The sequence below is a fragment of the Mesocricetus auratus genome, unplaced genomic scaffold, assembly GCF_017639785.1.
Source record: "Mesocricetus auratus isolate SY011 unplaced genomic scaffold, BCM_Maur_2.0 Super-Scaffold_100057, whole genome shotgun sequence".
NCBI lineage: Eukaryota > Metazoa > Chordata > Mammalia > Rodentia > Cricetidae > Mesocricetus > Mesocricetus auratus.
The window spans coordinates 2,911,373-2,932,704 of NW_024429233.1; the positions used below are offsets into that span (position 1 = coordinate 2,911,373).

A 21,332-nucleotide genomic window follows, 5' to 3' on the forward strand; every position below is an offset into this window, starting at 1 on the left:
CCAATGGGAAGGTCCGATTCTGAGCTAAAAGATGAAATTGGGTGGAGCAGATGTCAGGAGACCAACAGTAGCCATGGAGTCTGAGGTGTGGACTAGTGAAAGGAGGAAATCATGCCATGGAAATCCCATTTCTGTGACATTTAGCCTGGACTATCATGGTTAACTGATGTGTTAATGTCCATATGATCTGTCACATTCCAACAGAAAGTGTCCCATGAGTATACACTGTATTACAGTCAGTACCTTGGAAGGAAGGAGAAGAACACCCAGGTTGAAGGAACTCAGGTGATAACACATTTCTGTTTATCTTATTTATGAGCTGTCAGCATCTGTCCATGATCCAAGGAAGAGATCAAAGACTTCCTGGTGACTGTGCTGAAGGGCATTGAGTGAACCTTGAATGATGAACTCTAAGACTCTTTTCTTTGGTTTCTTCTCTTAGAGTCCTTCCTTAGTCTGTGCTTTCCCAGGATGGACTTACACTTTCCTCCTCTACTTTTTATCCCTTTGTAGGGTTTCATTCTTGGACCAGCATGACCATGCATCCTTACACTGGTGGGTGATATCACTATGAACTTCCAGAAGCCATGGTCTCCTGTTCATCGTGAAGATGCTTGCAATTGGATGCTGATAGTAGAAGCAAGAAGCTAAAGGCTTATGGTGAGTTTGGTTGCACATATTCTCTCTTTCAAACTTTTGTTGCTCTTGTTTCCCAGACTCGGCTACCTCTGGATGTTTTCTCTCCTCCTCATCTTTAGTTTTCCTGAGATAGGCTTGTCTCTGTGGCTCCTGTTCTAGAACTCACTGTGGATCACACTCAGGCTTCCGACAGATGGACATTATTTTTTTTCTTTCCTCTCTTCTTATAATAGCAAGGTTGTGATCCAGTGAGTCTGGCTGCCTTCTCTATTTATCCACATGTACAATGAGTTTGACAGTTACTGAAGCTTCCTCCTCCTTGCAACAACCTCTGTAGAATCCTGGGCTTCTAGCATTATCTGCCATGCTTGGAACTAAGACCAAGCTAAATAGAGAACAGATCAGCAGGATGGGGAAGGCATTCATGGGTGTAGGGAGTGAGAATGTGGAAAAGAAGACATTCATGTGACTTTTTTATTTCTGTGAGAAATAATTCAACATAATTTTGCCTCATTTTTTGTAAGAGAACAGATAATTCAACACTTTATATGTTGTAAGTATTTCACACTGAAGAAAAAAATTTTAAATTATTTTTGTCATTTTTCTGAATAATAAATCTCGTATTTACATCATCATGCATTAGTATGTTTGTAGACTATGAATTGTAGTTTGTGGTTCATATATATGCATATATACATATATTCATGTACATTTCACTTTGGAGCTGCCTCACCACTGCAATAACATATGTCTAGTTCTCTGCAATAATAATGTCTAGTTCTCTTTTCTGAAAAACAGTTATCAAGCAAGTTAACTTTGTCCTTGAGCACATTTTTAAGTCCTAGAGAGTTCCATCATGGCCTCATGCACCCCAAGTTAGAGTTAGACAACTGACTTATACCCCTGACTCTACTACATTTTCTAGATCTATAGATTTTTTAATTTTGAGTAGTGATGAGTAAAATAATGTCAATATCCCTTTTCACAGAAAACCTCAATACTTTGTCCTTTACTTTTCCTCATTTTTTCTGGGCCCAAACCTGCTATATTAGCCATCCCTCACTGCTGTGGTGAAATGCTTGAGGCAGTGATGGAAAGGAATGAATTTTAATTTTAGCTACTAGTTGCAGGAATTTTGAATTACCACCACCTGGGTGAAACCAAGATTAAGTGGAAAATCAGGAGTGAGTGATTGAGGAGGCAAGGGAGTTGGAAGGATATAGGAGGGAAAGAGGTGGAGACAGAGACAAAGTGGGGAGCTGGGTCCTGTTTTTTGACCCATCAGGATAATCTGTTTTTTGATTGGATAATTGAGTCCATTGTTCATGCAGAGTTATGACTGACAGGTTTGCGTTAATTCCGACAGTTTTGTAGTATTTGTTACTTTCCTAATCCTCTGTTGATCCCTACTCTCATTGTGCAGCTCCTACTTTTCTGTGTCCTTACTCACATCTTCATCTCTTTCTTCAGTGTAGGTTTCCTCCAGGTATCTTCTGTGGTCCTCCTTCATGGCCACGAATTCCTTTAATTCTAGTGTTTTCTTTTCTCATTCAATTATTTCATTTTTTAAAGATTTATTTAGGTATGTATTTCTTGTATATAGGTGCTTTGTCTGCATGTATGCACATCAGAGGAAGCATTGGGTCCTATAGGACTGGAGTCAAATGGGACTACAGTCAGACAGTTGTGAGCTGCCATTTAGATGCTGGGAATTGAACTCAGGACCTCTGGAAGAGAAGCCAGTGCTCTTAACTGCTGAGCCATCTCTTCAGACACCTTCTCATTCACTTTTCAAGGATAGCTTTTCTGGATATCAGAACCCAGGTTTGTATTCTATATGTACTAGAGTTTGGAATGTATTATTACAGAGCTTCCTGGCTTCTAAAGCGTCTGTTGAGAAATCTGCTCTTCTAATAGGCTTCCCTCTTTATGTGACTTGGTATTTTTCTGATGCAGTTTTCACTATCTTTTTATTGTTCTTTATAGTTAGAGTTTTAGATTATGTGACCAGAGGAGGTTCTCCTTGGATCCTATGTGTTTAGCTTTCTTCTCATGTCTGTTTTGAACATCTCTTTACCTAGATTAAGGAAAGTATCATTGTATTGAATGTATTTTCTGAAGCTTTTTGATTTTTCTTCTCCTTATTCTATGCCCATGATTCAGTAATTTGGTCATTTAAGATGCTCTATAGGTCATGAACACTCTGTTCCTGTGTTCTTGGTATTGTGTATTTATTTATAATTGTTTGAATTCATCTTTTGTGTGTTTACATCCTTGTATTCTGTCTTCCATTCTATCTGAGAGGCACACACCACAGTTTTAATTCATGAGTTTTATTGCTTCATCAAGCACTTGTCCACCATGCACATGGTTCTATGGGTCTATGGGTCTCCTCTCAGCATGTGGAAAAGGTGATTTGGAATTTGGAGATGTAGTCTCAAAGACTTTTCTACTGACAGAGTGGTTTTTATGAAGATTCTCTCTGTTCTATTTGTTCCTTGCCCCAGTACTATGGTGAGGTAGGGCTGCCATTTAAAGCTAGTTCTTGCTGTCTTTGCTTCTGACTGTTTCATTTTTCCCTTTTGTTTACAGACCTAGAGTAGGAAGTGAAGAATTCTCCCTCCCCATCACCACTTTTCTTGTGTTCTCTAGGGTGGAAAGAGTCTGGGTTGAGTGTCAAGATTCTTTGTCTGTATTTTATCTTCTGTTCCTCAGGCTGTTGTACACTATCATCCTCCTTGTCTTTCCACATTTCTCATTCATGAAACCATAGGTTCTAGAGTGGTAGGGTTATAGGTACTCGCTATTTGTCCCTATTTTGTGTTTTCCAATCTCAATTTCAGGTTTGTCATTGTAGTAACAGGAAACTGAACAACAGCTCTGAGCTGTCACACCTGCTCCCCTCGACCCCTAAACTGTGAAGCTGTCTCTGGCTCTGATAATGTTGTGAGTGGTAGGGGTCTGAACTAAGTGGTCTTCAAGTTTCCCTTCACTTGAGGATTTAGGTTTCCAGACACATAGGGTTATATCATCATGTGTATGTCTAGGGAACTCTTAGGGGCTGCACCCCAGGCACCTGCTATGAACTAGATTACACATCCCTCTTTAATATGTTGAAACCCTCACCTACAATGTGATGACCTTTGGAGGTGGGATCTTCAGGAGGAAGTTATGCTTAATGAGGGTGGGCTCTCATTATGTGACTAGTGCCCTTATAAATAGAGACATTTTTAGCCTCATTCCTAGTGGAGGAAAATGAAAAGGCAATTGCTGGTGAGCCAGAAAGAGAGCACTATTCTGACTGAACTTCCAGCTTCCCAAATGCAAGAGTATATATTCCCTGTTATTCTGACACTCCATGGTATTTTGTTATGGTAACTTGAGCCAACTGAGATATTTTAAAGGATATTTAGCTTGCTTATCTGCAGAAGGATGTGATGGACTGTGGCAGGAAGCTCTTAGCTCTAGGTGGAAGGCAGATGGACAACCCTTCTATTAGTTACTTCTGTGCCTCTGTTGCAGAGACAATTTGGGAGAAGAAGAATTCATTTTGGCTTATTATTTCAAAAGGTTTGGTCTACCATCATCGTTCTTAGGTACCTGATTAGGACACCATGGAAAGTAGAGTGTGTGGAGAATGAGGCTGTCACATCACGATGAACAGGATGAGAGGAACACAGGAAGGGGCCAGGAACAAGATATCCCATGAACCCACTTCCAGTGACTACTTACTTCCTCAGTGCTGGTTTCTAGAATTTTTTAGAATAGTTCCACCAGGTGAGTACCTTACCTTTAATTTGAGAGTTGGATGACATTTCTCTTTCAAGCCAAGCTTGAAACCCTCATTAAGTTTCTACTTTGGTTAGGTACAGTGGCTTCTTGCCCCTCTTTCCTCCACCAGTGATGTCCAAATCCTTAACACAGTGATGTAGTATGCTATCTACAAAGATGATGGTTTGCATTCATAGATGTTTTGTGATGCATGCAGCCTTTAGATTGCAGACTGGAAATGCTGCTTTAGACTCTTATTAAATTCCTGCTAGAAAAGATCAGAAGAGTTTAACTGTTTTCATAAAACTATTTCTGAGTATCTTAAAGAAAGTACTCAAATGAACCCAACAACTGTTTATCTCAACAGCCTCCTGTGTGCCCAGTGATACTTATCTATGGCATGTGCTATTTTCCTGCTCAGGAACATGGATAGAACCTGAAATTCGGGGTCTCTAAGTAAGATGTAAAAGGTTTTCCTTGTTCTCCAGGGAACAGGCTAACCTGTTAGCTTCATGGATACTGATAGAAAACATAAGGCTACTTGATCAGAGGTAAAGGGCATATTCTCACAGTAATACCAGTAGCCAGGAGTGCCAGTGTTCTCTTGTGCTTACTCCTGCTGTAATAGTTGATGTGATAATCAGCTTCAGGCAGGAGAACAGTAAAACAGTCTTCTAGATGTGCCTAGATGTGATGGCATTTCCAGAGGCAATTACCCAAGGGAGAGAAAGATCTGCCCTGAAAGTTGGTAGTGCTGTCTATTTACTGGATTGGCAACCCACATGAGACGAAGGGGAGAAGGGGAGGAAAGAAAGAGATGGCTAGCACAGGCAGGTTGCCCTCTGATCCCTGGCTTCCATGAGGTAAGTGGTTCTGCCCTCTCCCAGTGCTGCATGGTACACCACCTCCATGGGTCCATAAACAGTCAGGTGATCACAGATGTGGACCTTAAGACATAAGTTAGATAAATATCTCCTTCCTTTAACTTGTTTTCTAAGGTATTTGTAACAGTGATGAAAAGCTACCTGTTCCAAGTTACTGACTGGAGACTTTTTCTCTTTATAATGAGCAGACAGCATACCTTCCCTTTTTGCAGAGGGAGGACCTTTCTATCTCTTTCCCAAGACTGTTCACTATACTGATATTCTTGAAAAAAATCTGTCTATAACAGAGAGTGGCAGTGTATCCAAGACAAACAGAAAGGTGAAAAACCAATGCACTGTTTTCTAAGTCTTCATGTCCTCTGGCCTCCAGCCTCCTCACCTCACGCTATCACGACAAACTGTCTGTAGTCCCACATGTGACTTGCTGTTTTGTACATGATGTTTTCAAAGCTGAGGCTGTCCTTCCTTCCTTCTGAACCCCTTCTGATATACTCATTAAAATTGCTTAAATGTCTCTGCCTCTTGAGAAACTTCTCTGTTAGACTAATAATTCCTCAAATGTCTTGAGAAGAGAGTATGGTAAATTTTTCCCAAGTGCAGACTCGTCCAGATTCCAACATCATTTACAGCTGACAGGTGTCCAACTGAACCTTGGCAAACTTAGATTTAGATGTGGCTGATTATTTCTCATTTGAGCATCTCCCCTACATTTACTATGGATTAGATACATTGGTAGATTGGAAGGCATGCCAAGACCGTGGTGGTAGTTAGTACCTCAGAGTCATGGCTCAGCGTGTGTGTTGCTGGGGAGGGTCCTTCTTGGGTATAGATGTTGCCTGATAGACACAATCTACTGAAATAGATTGCACTGACTTGACAACTGGTTTACAACCATTGCTTTTGCAATAAGCATCCCCTGGATTATACCAAGTGAGCTGAAGTCTGTGTTGGCCTGGTGTCTGTTAATCAGTGGGATGCATTTTACCTTTGAATGGAGGGAGAGAATTATTTCTGAGAAAAAGGAACACCTTTGGGCTCTCAGGGTTTCTCACATATAGAAAAATGGACATTTAGCCCAGCATGGTGGTATGGTCCCATAATTCTAGCACTAAGGAGGCTGAAGCAGGAAGATTGGGAGTATGAGGTTAGTTTGAGCTATATAACAAGATCAAGACCAGCCTGTTATACTATACATAGTGTGGCAATCTCAGAAAACAAAATAAAAAAGATGCAGATTCTGGCTCAGTGTTCATCTGGCATTTACAGTGTGTGAAGGATTAAGGATGCAGCTTCCAGACATTTCATGGGATCAGAATACTAAGTCACAGCAGGTCTTCTAACAGGTGATAATGGGACGAGACCTATCCACCTGCAATAGATGTAAATGTACCTTATTTATTTCTTTATTTATCATACATCATAAATACATTATTTATCATATAGTGGATTAAAGGAACAAGTGTTAGCTTCGTTTCCATGGATCAGGAAATTGAAAGTGGCTTTCCTGAGTGACTCAGGGTTCTCACATGGAAATCTAGTGTCAGTCCAGGCATTCATTATCTGAAAGCTTGCCTGTAATGAAACATATCCTCTCAGGATGGTCCATGCATATTTATGAAGGCAGGGGGCTTGGTTCCTTGTTATTTTTGTCTCTATTTCAATACATGTGTATGTGCATATATACATGCATGCATGTGTAGTGCTGGAGATGGAAGACAGGGCCTGGTTATTCTATGAGAATACTGCACCACTGAATTACCTTCCAATTCCCCAGAGGCCTTTGGAGTGTCTTCACAACCTGACAGATGACTTCTTCCAAAGTCAGAATCTGAGAGTAGAAGGGAGAAGCCACAATATGATTATGACTTACCCTCCAAGGACAGCATTGTTGCAGAAATATTTTATTGAGTGTTACTCATCATTGAAGGTGATAATGACAGGAGGTGGGAACTATAGGGGACCATTTTGGAAGCTGGTTATTGGAGGAGTAGTGAAACATCCTCCAAACAACTGTTTGTTTCCTGTCTCCTGAGCAAGCCAGACACTCTGATCAGTACTACTTTGTCCTCTTCACGTCAGGCACAGGCAGTGGGGAAAGTAGAGTTTTCTGTGGGGATGTTGCTGGTTGTGAGTGTAAAGTGTCCTATCCCAAGGGCCATTCCACAAGGTGGTGAGGAAATTGGTCTGGGCCTCCCAAGTCTGCTCTTTCTGTGACTTGTTCATTTTGAATCTTCAGCGAGGAAGCTTCTCTTGCACTTCATTGATGCTGTGCTTCAACTTTTTTAAAAAGTAAGGAACATTCTGTTTGACTGACCTAGATTGGGCACAGCTAAAGCAAAAATGCATTTTTTCCAGAGCCTGAGGCAGTTAGTACCTAAATGAAGTTTAATTAATGAAGATATTAGTTCCAGTAGGATTCTTGAGATGGAATTACAGGTTTGTGTGAAGCAAACTGGTAAGAGCAGCAAGCTCAAAGGCTGAGGATAAGCTAATGGGAACTATTTGCTAAGGACCTACCCCTCCAGCTTTCATTCGAGCATCTCTCCCATTCCTCTTAGCCTCTGAATCATCTAATAAGCACATCTGCTCTCACTGGGCCTGGTGATTGGCTCAGCATGAGAACAAGATCCAGCATGGGTCAATTGGAACCATGATAACTTAACTGGGGTACTTTTGTTGAACTGATGGACTTGCCACTGACTTGCTCTCTGTGTATTAAACAGGTCCAAGAGATGGAGAAATAACCCAGAGTACCTGACCCCATTGCTGTCGAAGAGCTGTGATGGAATTCACTTCTACAAATTCTCTTTTGGCTTGAGCCAGTTTGGATCACCCAACTTTGCCAACCATGCTCAATCTGGCTAATGTCAGCCTCCTTTATAATCAGGTGATGCGACCTCTTCTACGCTGCAATTCAGTGCTTTTGGTGCAGATGGTGTGGGATGTTTTTGTTTGTTTGTTTGTCTTTATGTCATACATGTGGCTTTTTGAACACACTTATTTCCACTCAGTAGACCCTGGCTCTCCTGTATCTGGGAATGAAGCCAGGTTCCTCTCTTCACCCTGGTGCTCATGAAGCTCAATGTTAGTCATACAGCCACTGACACATTGAACCTGAAACTCTCCATGAGACAGTTCAACTGGAAAGAGTAGTATGAGATGCAATCCGAGAGGCCTTTGTTCTCTGCTACCCATATAATGTAGAAAGAAATGAGCTACCCAATAACACAGCTAGACAAGGAGTCTGGACCCTTGCCATTGTCTTCAGGCCAGTTTTCCCAACTGTTAGCTTTGTAATGAAAGTTAAATCATTTCCAGCAACCCCCTACCCACTGCATGAATCACAGCTTCAGAATTACACACTCTATTGCTCTGCAATTAAGCAATAATGTAATTAGAAATGATATGGCAAAGATGATGCTCTGTGGGGTCTCTTCTTGAAAATGAGTTGCTTAAATATTGAGCTCATTGCTGAAAAGACTAAACATACATGATTCTATTTCTTAATGTTGGAAGGAATTGTCACAGAACAGTTGTGGACTGTGAGTCATCACTTCTGTGCAGCCTGCTCTTTTCTGCCATGAGTTACATCCAATAGCTTCTCTACCTCTCATGGTACCCTGCTCATCACTGTGCAGTGAGGTTGACTCTACAGGCAGATCATTCCTTCTATCACTTTTCCACATGCTGATGTCTTCCATGACTTACTGAGAACCAGATGACAGCTGCCTTGTAACAACCATTGTCTTCCCTCTCTTGGGGCCAGGACAACAGGTTTCTGGGTCAAAGTGGTGCATAATTGGAACCCTATTCCTGGAGCACAGAGTTTCATGGATGTTGCCCCAGGATGGGCTTTCCTGACATTTCTTTTACCTGATTGGGAAAATTAGGGTGACATGTCCACCTAACTGTGCAAAGTTGGTTCAATGAGCCTGACTGTTGAGCACTTTTTAAATTGCAAGGCCCTGCTCTCTGAGTTGATGGTTTTTAACCTGGGTAGTTTCTGTGTCTTTGCTGTTGAAATGGCTTCGATGATGAAGCCACATCTTTAGTGTTTTTAAGCTGTTATGGTGTTTTGTATTAGGTCAAGCATGTGAAATTGGTAATACTCAATTGTTTTTTTTACTTCATAAAAACAGCAAGACTGTAGTTCTATTTATCATTTTGACAGTAAAAATGGCTGTATCAGTGGGTTCAATTGAATAACTTTACTAATTCATGAGGAGCTAAAATCAGGGTCCCTGGGTGGCGTAGAGAGAGCTAATTTACACCAGGAATTGTTGTGTGTAGAGCCTGACTTGACTACTTTTTCTTCCAATGACCTCAGTGTCTTCTCTTGCCTAGATGAGGTTTGGTCCTTTGCATGGAGTGACACTCAAGACCACTCTGTGCTTGGTGTCACATAATAGTCAGTGACTTAGTTAAACAATGAAGATTGCATGAGTGCCTTTATGCACAGTGACCCAGGCTTTGGCTCGGGCCCTCTTTGCAGAACTATTCCTTCCTTCACTCAAGTATTAAGATCTTTGGGATGCAGATTATTGGGGACAAGCTATAGGGGCCAATTGAGATGATCCTGGTGTTACATATGCTGTGGTGATATGTCCATCTTCCTGAAGATTGGATAGACTGAATGAAGAGTTGAAAAGTCAAAATCAGTCTATTAGTGGCTCTGTCTCTACAGTTTGACTGTTTCATAAAAAAGAACTTGACTTAAAACACAAACAAAAAATAGCAACAAAAACTGCAAAACCTTGGAATTCAGTTTTCACTTCTCAGGGAAGCTTAGATACCATGTTATTTACTAAAATGTTTTGAAACTCTGAGAATAGTATCAAAGGCAAATAAAGCAACAGTCTCCAAACAGTTCACTTATGACTTTTATTTCTTTTATATTTTGTGGATATTTAAATTGTTGTTGTTGCTGTGTGTGTATGTGTGTGTGTGTGTGAGAGAGAGAGAGAGAGAGAGAGAGAGAGAGAGAGAGAGAGAGAAGGGGTAGGGAGGAAGGAAAGAGGGAGGGGCAGAGGGAGGGAAGGAGAAGAAGAAGGAAGAAAGGGAGGAGGAAGAGAAAGAATAAGAGGAAGGAGAAGAAAAAGAAGAAGCATCTGGAAGTCAATCTTGGCTGTTTTTCCTCAGGAGCTGTCCACCTTGCTTTTGAATTTTAACTGTGTGTTATATTGCTGTATGTGTGCAGTGCGTGGGTGTGTGGGAATATAGGCTTGTGTACACCCATGCAGAGGTCAAGGCAAGCTGTCAGGTGTCTTCTTTTATTACTCTTTACCTGATTTTCTGAGACAGACTCTCTTACTGACCTGGAGACTCCTCATTTAGGCTCAGCTGGACAGCCACTGAGCTCCCAGCATCTCCCTGTCTCTGCCAATGCTGGGGTTACAGGCATGTTTCCTTCCACTTTACCTAGCACTGGGATTGCAATTATGGGCCATCATATGTAGATTTTTAAAATATAGGTTCTGGGAGATTGCAGGTCCTTGTGAATGCAAATCAAACATGTTACTCATTGAGCATTCACAACAGCCCCTTGTAACTAAAACCAAAAAAAAAAAAAGATTTTATGTACTCAAACATAGGTCTGTGTGCCTGTGGTGCACACAGAGGTCATAATAGGGTGTCAGATCCCCTGAAACTGGAGTTAAAGATGTGTGTGAGCCACCATGTCGGTGCTGAAAACTGAATACAGGTTCTGTAAAAGATCAGAAAGTGCTCTTAACTGATGAAACAGCCCCATCCCATTTCTACTTTTGAAATACTGTAAAGTGGCTTCATTTACCATCATACCTAACCTCTGCTAATGGTATTTTCCAAAACGGGGCTTGATATAGTGGGTAGTGATACTCATATTAATTAAAAATACAGAGTTACCTGATGCATGTTAATCTGTGAGCATGTGCATGCTTGCCTGACCCAATATTTTATACAAGCTACCAATTACAATTGTGCCACTGTGGCCAAAATACTTTGTAAAGACAACCTAAAATATGTTTGTGCTCTTGATTTTAGGGATTGTGTAGGGGAAAGATCACATACCCAAGATACTGTCCACACCTGCAAAGGGGGACAGGTGAGAGATAAAAGGAGAAGGGAAAGTAAATATCTCTCTTGGATGCTGGCCGCGTTTCCAGGAGCTTCTCATCTTCCAAGCTTCTCATGTAAGTGATTTCTCCTGTTAATAAATATCCTTGTTTCCCCATTGCATTGGATCATTTTCAGGTTCCATTTCATCCTGGTGGACAAGGCATGGCAGAGTGGGTCACTGGACATGATGGCAGCTAGAAAGCAGTGAGGGGGAATACTGTACTCAACTCCTTTTATCCTCTCTTCTGGGGTTTCCAACCATAGGATGGCACCATCCACATCTAGAATGTCAAGCTCCACTTCAGTTTATGCTGTGGAAGTGCTATCTCAGACAGACCAGAGACATGCCTTGGTCTCCTAGGTGATTGCAAAGTCTGTCAGGTTAGCATTGAAGACTAAGTATGACATGGTAATTTTAGCAAGAAAATTTCACTGCTTGCAAAAATCTCTGTTAGCAGCTCCTCAGCATCCCTTTGGAAACATTCCTCTCTCACCCTCGGTCCCTGGCTCCACTGATAACAGGTTGACCAGGCCTGTGAATAAGAGTGCCACAGTCTCATGACCACTGTGATTCCATTTGATACACAAATCAAGTATGGTGGTTTGAATGAAACTCCCCCCCCATAGGCTCGTATGTTTGAATGTTTGGTTCCATTTGATAGAACTGTTTGAGAAGGGTTAGGAGGCATGGCCTTGTTGGAGGAGGTGTGCCACCAGGGGTGGGCTTTGAGGTTGCAAAGGATCCTGTCATTCTCAGTGTTGCTTTCTGCCTCATGGCTGTGGATTAAGACCTGAGCGGCCAGGTGTTCCTTTGCCATCAGACTCTAACCCTCTGAAACCATAAGCCAAATTAAACACTTTCTTTTATGAATTGCCTTGGTCTTGATATTTTATCACAGTGATAGAAAAGTAATGAAGACACAGAATAGACTTGAAGGCAGCAGGAGCCTGTTGCAGAGGCTTCTGGCTTCACAGCAGAGCAGGACTCAGTGAGCGGAAATGGAATTACTGGTTAGGCAAACCTCCAGAGGCCAGCCAGGCTTCACCTACTTAGTACTCCATAGCCTCCCCCAAATAGCACCATCAGCTGGGGGAAAAACACTCAGAACATGCGCTTGGAGACATTTCCAATTCAAACCAAACCATACTACATAACATTATATCAATCCCAAGGCTTTAGGTAGACCTTCCAGAAAGAAGTGGCCTCTCTCCGTCTACTCCTAAGCCAATGGGAGATGATTCTGGAGCCATATAGAAAGGGTGTGCATATAAGCCATTAATTTCAAGGAATGCAAGGGTGGAGATAGAGGAAGAATCAGTCTGGATAAAATTGGTTCTGCCCTAATCCAATCATTTTCGAATTCCTCAGCCACGTGAGTTGTATTTCTGTTTTTCCAGTTGATCTTGTCCTGTCAAAGGTGCTGAGTTCAGGGGAGCCTCTTTAGGAACACAGGTCTCCCTTATCAGAAGCTGAATGCCTACTAGAATTTGCAGTGAAGCTACTGAGAAATGTGGCTGTTGAGAAATATGGATACTGAGAAGGATGCCACAGTTTGGAAATGAAGCTTACATGAAAATTAAACTCAGGGAGACCACAGGCTCCTCCTGAGTCCCAGTGCTGAGTCTGGGTGGTGTTGTAAGCTTTCTTTCCCAAAGAGATGTGTAAAGAGATGTTCGACAGAAAGGTAGGGCCCGATGTCGTGTGACATAATCAGTATCAGGGCTCTTCTGTTCTGAGGTGACACCCCTTCTCTGAAACAAGCTGTGTGGCCCTACTTCTCAAGGATTGAAGAAAAGGTCAGATTCTCTCTTACCATCTGCCAGCCTCGTTTTTTAAAAAATACCATTGAGACTTCACTGCTGCTGAAAATGACTGCTGTGTATACCCTGAGAGTGGATTGAGCAGGTCGCTTGACTAACAAAAACAGAAATTCTCAGGAGGGAATGACTGGCCACATCCATGAGAGGCACTGGCAGTTGAGGCAGTGGATAGCACAGGGTAAAACATATCAGGTGAGGATTATGGTTAAGGGGAATATGCAAGTTTACAAGGCATGGGTGTGACTGTGGACCACAATCCATCACAAGATGTGGGCTGGACAGGGGTGAGATATGTAGGAGCCTGAGGGTTCAAGGTGGAAAGCTAAAAACCACCTGGGGACTAGACAAGGAGGGGACAGCTGAAACAGCCCACTCTGACGTGACCAAATGATTTGATTGAGCCAGAAGTGCTGTGTCAAGTTGCCAAAAGGCATCTTTTAATTAACCAGTGATGTTACCATCATGCTATCTGGCAGATGATGGGGTGAGTCTCAGGACTGGGATCTGATTTGATCATTACTTTCTGAAAGCAATTACTTGGCTGCAAGTTTAATGGTTTGGTTTGTAGGCTGTGTTAAATGTCCTTGTATTTAAAAAAAGCCCCATCAAAATGTCATTGACAACTCACTCCTTATCACAGCTCAACCAGAACAAAGTCTTCCTTTAATCTTTTCTGTTAAACAAAAAGGTTTTCTTGTTGGACATAGGGAGGGATAGCTAGCTTACTTAGGAAACCTAAAGAGAGGTTAAGCATTTTCTTATTAGAGGATCTTGTAATATCCTGCAACTGAGCACCTGCATAGCTGCATTAGTACCTCCTGGGATCTATCAGAGATGCAGGTTCTCCAGCCTGACCCTGAAGAGCACCTCAGTACAACACTGAGAGGTACATGTTTAGAGATGCTTGAGAAGCACTGCTAGGATGGGTGCCCATTCTAGCATCTTCCAGGCCAAGTGGATACCATGGGATTCCTTTATTGGTATCAGCATGTGAATCTGGTGCCTTTGTTATGATAAAGTGGTTTAGGAAGGGAGAAGTGGAGGAGGTGGAAGGAGGAAAAGAAGAGGGAGGGATGGTAGAAGGAGGAAAGAGGTATAAAAGCATGCTTTCTTTAGGCATATGGGTGTATGAGGCCAATACCAGGCCTGCAAGACCCCAAGCAAAGGGTACCAATGGACACAAAGAGAGGATTTATGGAAAGGGGTGTTGCTTAGAATGATAACAATGGGCCAGCAAGATGGCTCAGTGAGTTAAGGTGCCTACCACCAAGCCTGATGAGAAGTTCTTGGGACTCACTTTGTAGAGAAGGAGAACCCACATCCACAAGTTGTTCTCTAACCTCCACATAGTTACAGTATGTAACTCCCAAAAATGAAGTAGTAAAAATTGTTTTGAGGCCACGTGGTGGTGGCGCACGCCTTTAATCCCAGCACTCAGGAGGCAGAGGCAGGCTGACGTCTGTGAGTTTGAGACCAACCTGGTCTTCAAGAGCTACTAGTTCCAGAACAGCCTCCAAAACCACAGAGAAACCCTGTCTCAGAAAAACAAGAGAGAGAGAGAGAGAGAAAGAAAGAGAAAGACAAAGAGACAAAGAGAGCCCTCATGATCTATTCACTCCATTGGCTTTCTGTATAAGACTATCACCTGAAGTCCTAGGATTTCACATCTGAATTTTGGAAGAATATCAAACACCCAGATCCTAGTGGGCAGCCAGAATTTCTCTTTGGTTTCCACCATACTAGGACAAATGAAATCTCACCCTTGGCTGCCATGAAGCTGCCACAGTTCTGATGAAAAGCAAGATAATTGACAGTTGCTGGATGGCATTCACTGTCCCTGTACAGAGCCTGACTCTGGCTATCCTAAAATGGGGACAGAATCTGTTAATTGGAGTCAGAATCAGGAGCTCATGGGAGTGGCACTAAGGGAGCCAAGTGAATAAATAGGGTTGAAGAAGACACAGTCAGGGTCGTATAGAAGGACAGTAAATGGGTTGTTCTTTACCAGGGAATACTTAGGGAGTTCTCTTCATTCTTGCGAACTCCTGCAGTGCCTGCTTGGTAACTCAGATTTTTATGATTACTTGTCTCTGAGATGAGGGAAGGAAGTATGGTCACACTGGCTCCCTCATTGTGCATCCATCCCTGACTTAGCTGCAGAAAACAAAATTATGGTAATTACTCGAGGAAACACCAACCTCATGTCACACTGAAGGAAGAATGGAGGCAGGACAGTAAACCCTGCAAATATCTGTCCCAGAACAAGGTTTTTATTTGGGGATGATTCCAGAAGAAGAGTGAACATGATCTGGAAGAAGAAAACTATTTACAGATGTGTTGTCTAGGCTGTCCCACAAGACTACAGTCAGAGGTGCCTAAGAGAATGTCATACATGGCATAAGAAGCTCTGACACAGTTACAGCACATTTCAAGGGCAAGTCTCTACTTTCCAGGTACCAGAGTCATATAGCCTTCCAAGAATTTAGTGGATGCCCTGAAGGGCTGTCCTTATTTCAAGGACATTTGACCTTCCATCTGAATTTCCCCAATGAATCTGTCTTTTGTTTATGAAATTTGGGGGGCATGACCTTGCTATGTATATATAGCTCATGCTATCCTTGACTTTATAACAATTCTTCTCCTGCCTTAGGTTCCTAAGTGCTGACACTAGAAGCATTTGCAGCCCAACTAGCCTTCCCTTTTATTCAATAGAATGCCTGAGGTGACTGGACAGTTTAGAAACAAGCCAGGACAGAGACTCCTGACTTTCTCTGTGGTTTCACTCTCTTGGTCTCTGTTTTGTAGCAAGTATCACTGTAGCATTCAGGCACCACACACCTGCTTAATAAAAACTAAAAAAAAAAATAATTGCTGAAAACACTTCCTATTTGATAGATTCTTTCCTTGCCATTGACTAATAAAATTTAGGGAAGAAATGGCAAATATCTCATTTACTTGACTGATTCTAGTTGTCCACACAATCAACAAAGGCATCCTTGAGACCTGGATAACTCTGGTTCTTTGTGGAATCTCTATGCAGCAGCCTTGTTCTCTTGTCTCCTGTGGGTCTCTGTACACAGAGCACCCTGGTCTTGGCAGGGAGAAGACCTGGAATTTGTTTTGGAGTTTTTGCATGTTTCTGATCTGTGGCATACCCTCTGAATCCACACATATGTCTCCTCCTGCCATGGCAGGTGCCCTGTGGTTCATGTGTCACCATCTCTCCCAGGATGCTGGAACCACTCAACCCACACAACTCTCTGTGGCTGACTCAATTGAGCATATGCTACATGTCACAGCCCTTGTCCAGCAGTTTATTCGTGTTCTTGATCTGCTTCCTAGACTCCTACGCAGGCTGACTGTGGCTTAGACAACTCAAGATTTTCTGGGCTTTGTCTCCATATTTCAAGACACCTCAGAAAGCAATCCATAAGGCTGCCACTTCTGGTGACAGCCACTTGTGAAAAAGCATTGGGTTTTACCCAAGTGACAGCAGCTTTGGTTGTAAGGAAAGCTGGCTGCCTGAGTGCCTAACAGAACTCTCAAAGTGGGAAGAGAATGGTGGCTTGTGATGGCGCATCATTTCAAATGCCACTTTAGCTAAGAGTGAGCACTGTCGTCCTTCCTCCCCAGGGATTCCATCACAATGAATTAGTTCTCCTGAATTTCATTCTGAACTCATTACTGTGTTCATTGCAGTTCAGCTTGAATTCTAGTTAACTGTGTTTATTCCTCTTCATAGATCCTCAGCTTCCTTCTTTCACGGAGGAGAGGGAAGGTGTCTCACAGTCAGCTATTTTTTCTGCTCAGGAAGTCAGAAACTGTGTGATGTATGGATGCATGTAGCTCTGCCCCAGCTTTCCACAGCCTTGTGTGCCTATGTCTCCCATGGTTGCCACCACTCTAGTTATTGGGTTACAGTTTGGAAGGATGGTATGTTAGGTGATCCCCCATTACAGATGATACCTCAGCCTCCCCACTTAAGATATCTGCTTGGTGCCATGCTGAGACATCCAGGAAGTGGGACTGAAAGTGTGTTTCCTAGACCATGTGTTCCGTAGAGTAAGCATGCTTCTGACAGAAGGTGGAGAGGGGCAGCTTTGCAAATCAGATCTTATATTTGGGGGCACGGGAAATGTCTTTTAAAATTAATTTTATTGCTTTCATATTATTACAGAAATTACAAATGCTTTTTAAAGAATAGACAGACCTCAACCAGGTATTAAAGGCCACATGATCTCATCTACCTGCAAAACATAACTTACTTTTTTTGGCAGTGCTAGGGCTAGATGCCAGGGACTTATATGTATTAGGCAGGTGTTCTACCATTGACCAATATTCCTAGCCCAAGACAAAAAAAATTTGCAAATCTGTTCTCTCTCTCTCTCTCTCTCTCTCTCTCTCTCTCTCTCTCTCTCTCTCTCTCTCTCTCTCTCTCTCTCTTTCTCTGTGTGTGTGTGTGTGTAGGTGTGTGTGTCTGTCTCTCTCTGTCTCTCTCTGTGTGTGTGTGTGTGTGTGTGTGTGTGTGTGTGTGTGTGTGTGTGTGTGACTACATGGCTCAGTGGGTAAAGGTAATTGCCACCAGTCCTGATGACCACAGTTCTATGGTAGAGGGAAAAAACTGACTCCCACAGGTTGTTCTCTGATCTCTAAATGTGTGCCTTGGGCATACACACACACGCAAACACACACACACACACACAATGTATAGGCACACACACTTCTCTTTTGAGACTCAGGTCCTATTTAAACCCTGTTGTAGAAGAGGAACTGTGGAGTGAATCTTTTGGAGGGGAATAAATCATACCCCAGATTCATTTGTGCTATTGGTTCAAGTAAGACCTAGATATCATTAACTTTGCAAGGGGGATAGGAGTTGGGGGTGTCTCACAATCTGAAATTTTCTATATCTCTATCTCTTCTTCCTTCCATTCATCCCTACCCACCTTTCTTTATTCATTGATGTACCTACTCACATCACTTATCTACCCCTCCACCCACCCGTACACCCACCATCCATTGATGTATGTGTGTATCCATGTCCTACAACCATCGATTGGTCTATCATTCTACCCATATACATATTAATCCATGCATTCATCTATTAGTCATCATTCCTTATCTGGTCATGTATTTCCTAATTGAGTATTGAGAGACTAACATGAAAATCCCATAAGAAAAGGCAGGCTGGCTGATTGAGAGCCTTCTCAGTGAGTCTTTCACATGCAGTGCACATATTTATGGCATTCACCAAGGACTGGATTACAGAGTAAAAGACTAACATCCCTACTGCACAAATTTAAAAAATTCTCTATTGTTTGCAACATGGAGTGGACCAGCTGACGATCAGGGATCTTCTCTTTGAACAACATAATTGAATACCTCTCAGCCCGAACCCCTTGCTGTATTTATTAGAATTAACTACTTGTGCATTTGTACTCTCCTGGCTTTCTCAGTTCAGGAGTGCCCCACAGTGCAACACTGCACAACTACTATGTCTCCAGTCACCATCCCTAGTATGAAAGTGATGATACTTCTAAACGCAATCAGCCAGTCCAATGACATGAGATTCTGCTGATAAAGGAAAGACTTGCTTGTAAAACTGACATCCTATTTGATGGGAATTAGCATTCTGAAACATGAGTATGAACTGCCTTAGCTAAAAGCACCCATTCATTAGCTTGGGGTTTGGAGAAGCTGCAGGAGGTGGTGGTGGGAGGTGCTGAGAGCTGAGAAAGCCAGGCTTAGATAGCCACTGCCGAGTCTTGCTATTTAGAGAACAGAAATCTGTTGAGCTGCACATGGGAAGTCCACCAGCTTGATAGATATACTAGCAGATTGTGTTGTAGACATGCTTACTGCAGTCTTTTTTCCAAAGCCAAGCAGAAAAAAATTGTATTCTCTAATTTACTCAAAGAATTATGCAGGGAAAAAATGAGTCAAAATTTTCAAGAAAAAGGAAACCTAGGTCATCTTCCATACACATGACATATGTTATTTTGGAAGCATCAATTACCTGGTTCAGGCTGGGAGTTAACTTAAAACAACCTTTGACTTCATCCCTCTTGGAGGAGAATTCTGATTGTCTGCCCTGTCTCCTGGCCCTGGAAAGCCACTAGAATTGCCACAACCAGGCAGGGGCTATGGAGGTGAAAGATAGAATGGAAAATGGTCCAAGTGCAAGCTCTCGTTCTCACAGGTGTTGGAACCATGTACCTACATGAGGCAAGTAGGTGGCACTCTGAGTGGCAAGTTCTCAGGGAAGCCGGGAGACAATCTGCAGGTGGCTGTTGCTTGGCACTTAGTTGTCACCAAGTAGGGATGTAGATTCCATGTGCTTGTGTATTATAAGCCAGAGAGTTGTGCTTTTACATGAAAGTACCTGGTGTGGTAAGACAGTAATAAAACTTTCTATTGCAGGCTAAACAAAATGTGCTATGGGGTCAGGTGTGGCAGGAGAATGGCCAGTTTTCAGGTACTGGTGGGAGATGGAATTGGAGGCTAATCTGTCTCGGTCATGCAGGGTTGTTACTGTGTGTGACACAACGCCCCATAGAAGATTTCTTCTTCTTGCTTTGTTTTAGGTTCATCTGTACAGACAAGATCCATCACTCGCTGTTATGTTTATGATCGCCTGTTGTTGCTCTGCCTGTAACTCATTCCTTCACTTGGCAATTTTTGATGATGCAGTAAGAATCCACTCTCAGCCTAAAAACTAAGGTCTTGGTTGTCACTTGTATCTACCTGTGCGTCCTGTGTCACCCTATGTGTCTCATATCTAGGTGGCCATCACCACCATTTGCTTTTTAAGACAGTTTTATTTTAGTCACATATTTTCTTGAAAAATATTTTTGTTATATTTAATTCATTTATTAGTGTGTGTGTGTGTGTGTGTGTGTGTGTGTGTGTGTGTGTGAATGCCCGTGGCACGCATTCAGAGATCAGAGAACAACCTGTAGGAGTCAGTTTTTTCCCTTCTACCATAGAACTGTGGACATCAGGCCTGGTGGCAATTACCTTTACCCACTGAGCCATGAAGCCACCCTATCTACTCCTCTCTTGATCTGTCTTTCTCTATCATCCATCATCTCTCTGTCATCAATCAGTTATATATCTACCCACCCATCCTTAATTGTCTGTTTTTCAATTATTTATCTTACATCTATATGTCTGTATATATGTCTGCCTACTCATCCAGCAATTATCACTTTATCTACTCCCAATCATGTATCTAGCGCTATCTATTATGCATATATGTATGTATGATGTATCATCTATGTATGATACTTAGCAATCTTATTTTCAATACAACCAGTCTTATCCTTTCTTCCATCCATCAAGTATCAGATATCTGTTGACTTCAGCTCAAACAGACTTGACTCTTTATCTAAAGGGCATTGTGCTGTTGACTTCAGCTCAAACAGACTTGACTCTTTATCTAAAGGGCATTGTGCTGCACTCAGCGTTTGGGACTTTCTTTTCTTCTTCCAGTTAACAGATGTTGAGGCTCAGTGATTGTAACCTTATTGTTCGTGGCTCATTCACTCTGACCATTTGATATTCAATCATGAGAATATTCCATAATATTCATCCACTGTCCTGCTTACAGGTATTTATTTCCAGGTTATATGAAAAAAACTTCTGTAAGATATGTGTATGCATATTAAAAGTTTGATACTCAGACACGAAATCTTTGGGTGTCTGAATGTTCAGTTTTAACAATCAGTGTCCAATTTCTCCAATTTCTCCCTGATGTGTTTGTACCACAGTTGATTCTCAGTGATCTTGTGGACCCATATTCTCTCTAACACTTGGCACTGTCATGGTTTTAAAGTTTTGGTAATTAAGTGGGCATGGTCATTGTGCTTCTGGATTACTTTTTTAAATCATTATTCAGACTGAATGCCTTTATATATTTACTGGCAATGTTTTTACCTCCACGACATGGTGATTTGTGTATTTTATATATTTTCCCATTGCTTTGTGTATCTCTCTCTCTCTCTCTCTCTCTCTCTCTCTGTGTGTGTGTGTGTGTGTGTGTGTGTGTGTGTGTGTGTGTGTATCTCACAGTGTGGCCTCAGCTAAACCAAGTAGACCAGTTTGGCCAGAAATTGATATTGA

The 21,332-nt window shown here is 42.1% G+C and overlaps 1 protein-coding gene and 1 long non-coding RNA gene across 6 annotated transcripts in view; one reads left to right on the forward strand and one right to left on the reverse strand.

Moving 5' to 3' along the window:
• The window catches only part of LOC101828508 (uncharacterized protein C2orf78 homolog), a 33,943-nt gene that overhangs the window by 8,790 nt on the left and 3,821 nt on the right, over positions 1 to 21,332 (reverse strand). The window lies entirely within an intron of this gene.
• LOC121136285 lies at positions 4 to 19,963 on the forward strand. 5 transcript variants are annotated; one of them, XR_005873434.1, is made up of 7 exons: positions 4 to 285; positions 514 to 660; positions 4,210 to 4,416; positions 8,018 to 8,181; positions 11,316 to 11,464; positions 19,632 to 19,686; positions 19,796 to 19,962. It is a non-coding gene; the product is annotated as an uncharacterized LOC121136285 (long non-coding RNA). The 5 variants fall into 5 exon arrangements; XR_005873433.1 differs by having other exon boundaries at positions 11 to 285; positions 19,632 to 19,963; XR_005873432.1 differs by lacking the exon at positions 19,632 to 19,686 and having other exon boundaries at positions 19 to 285; positions 19,796 to 19,960.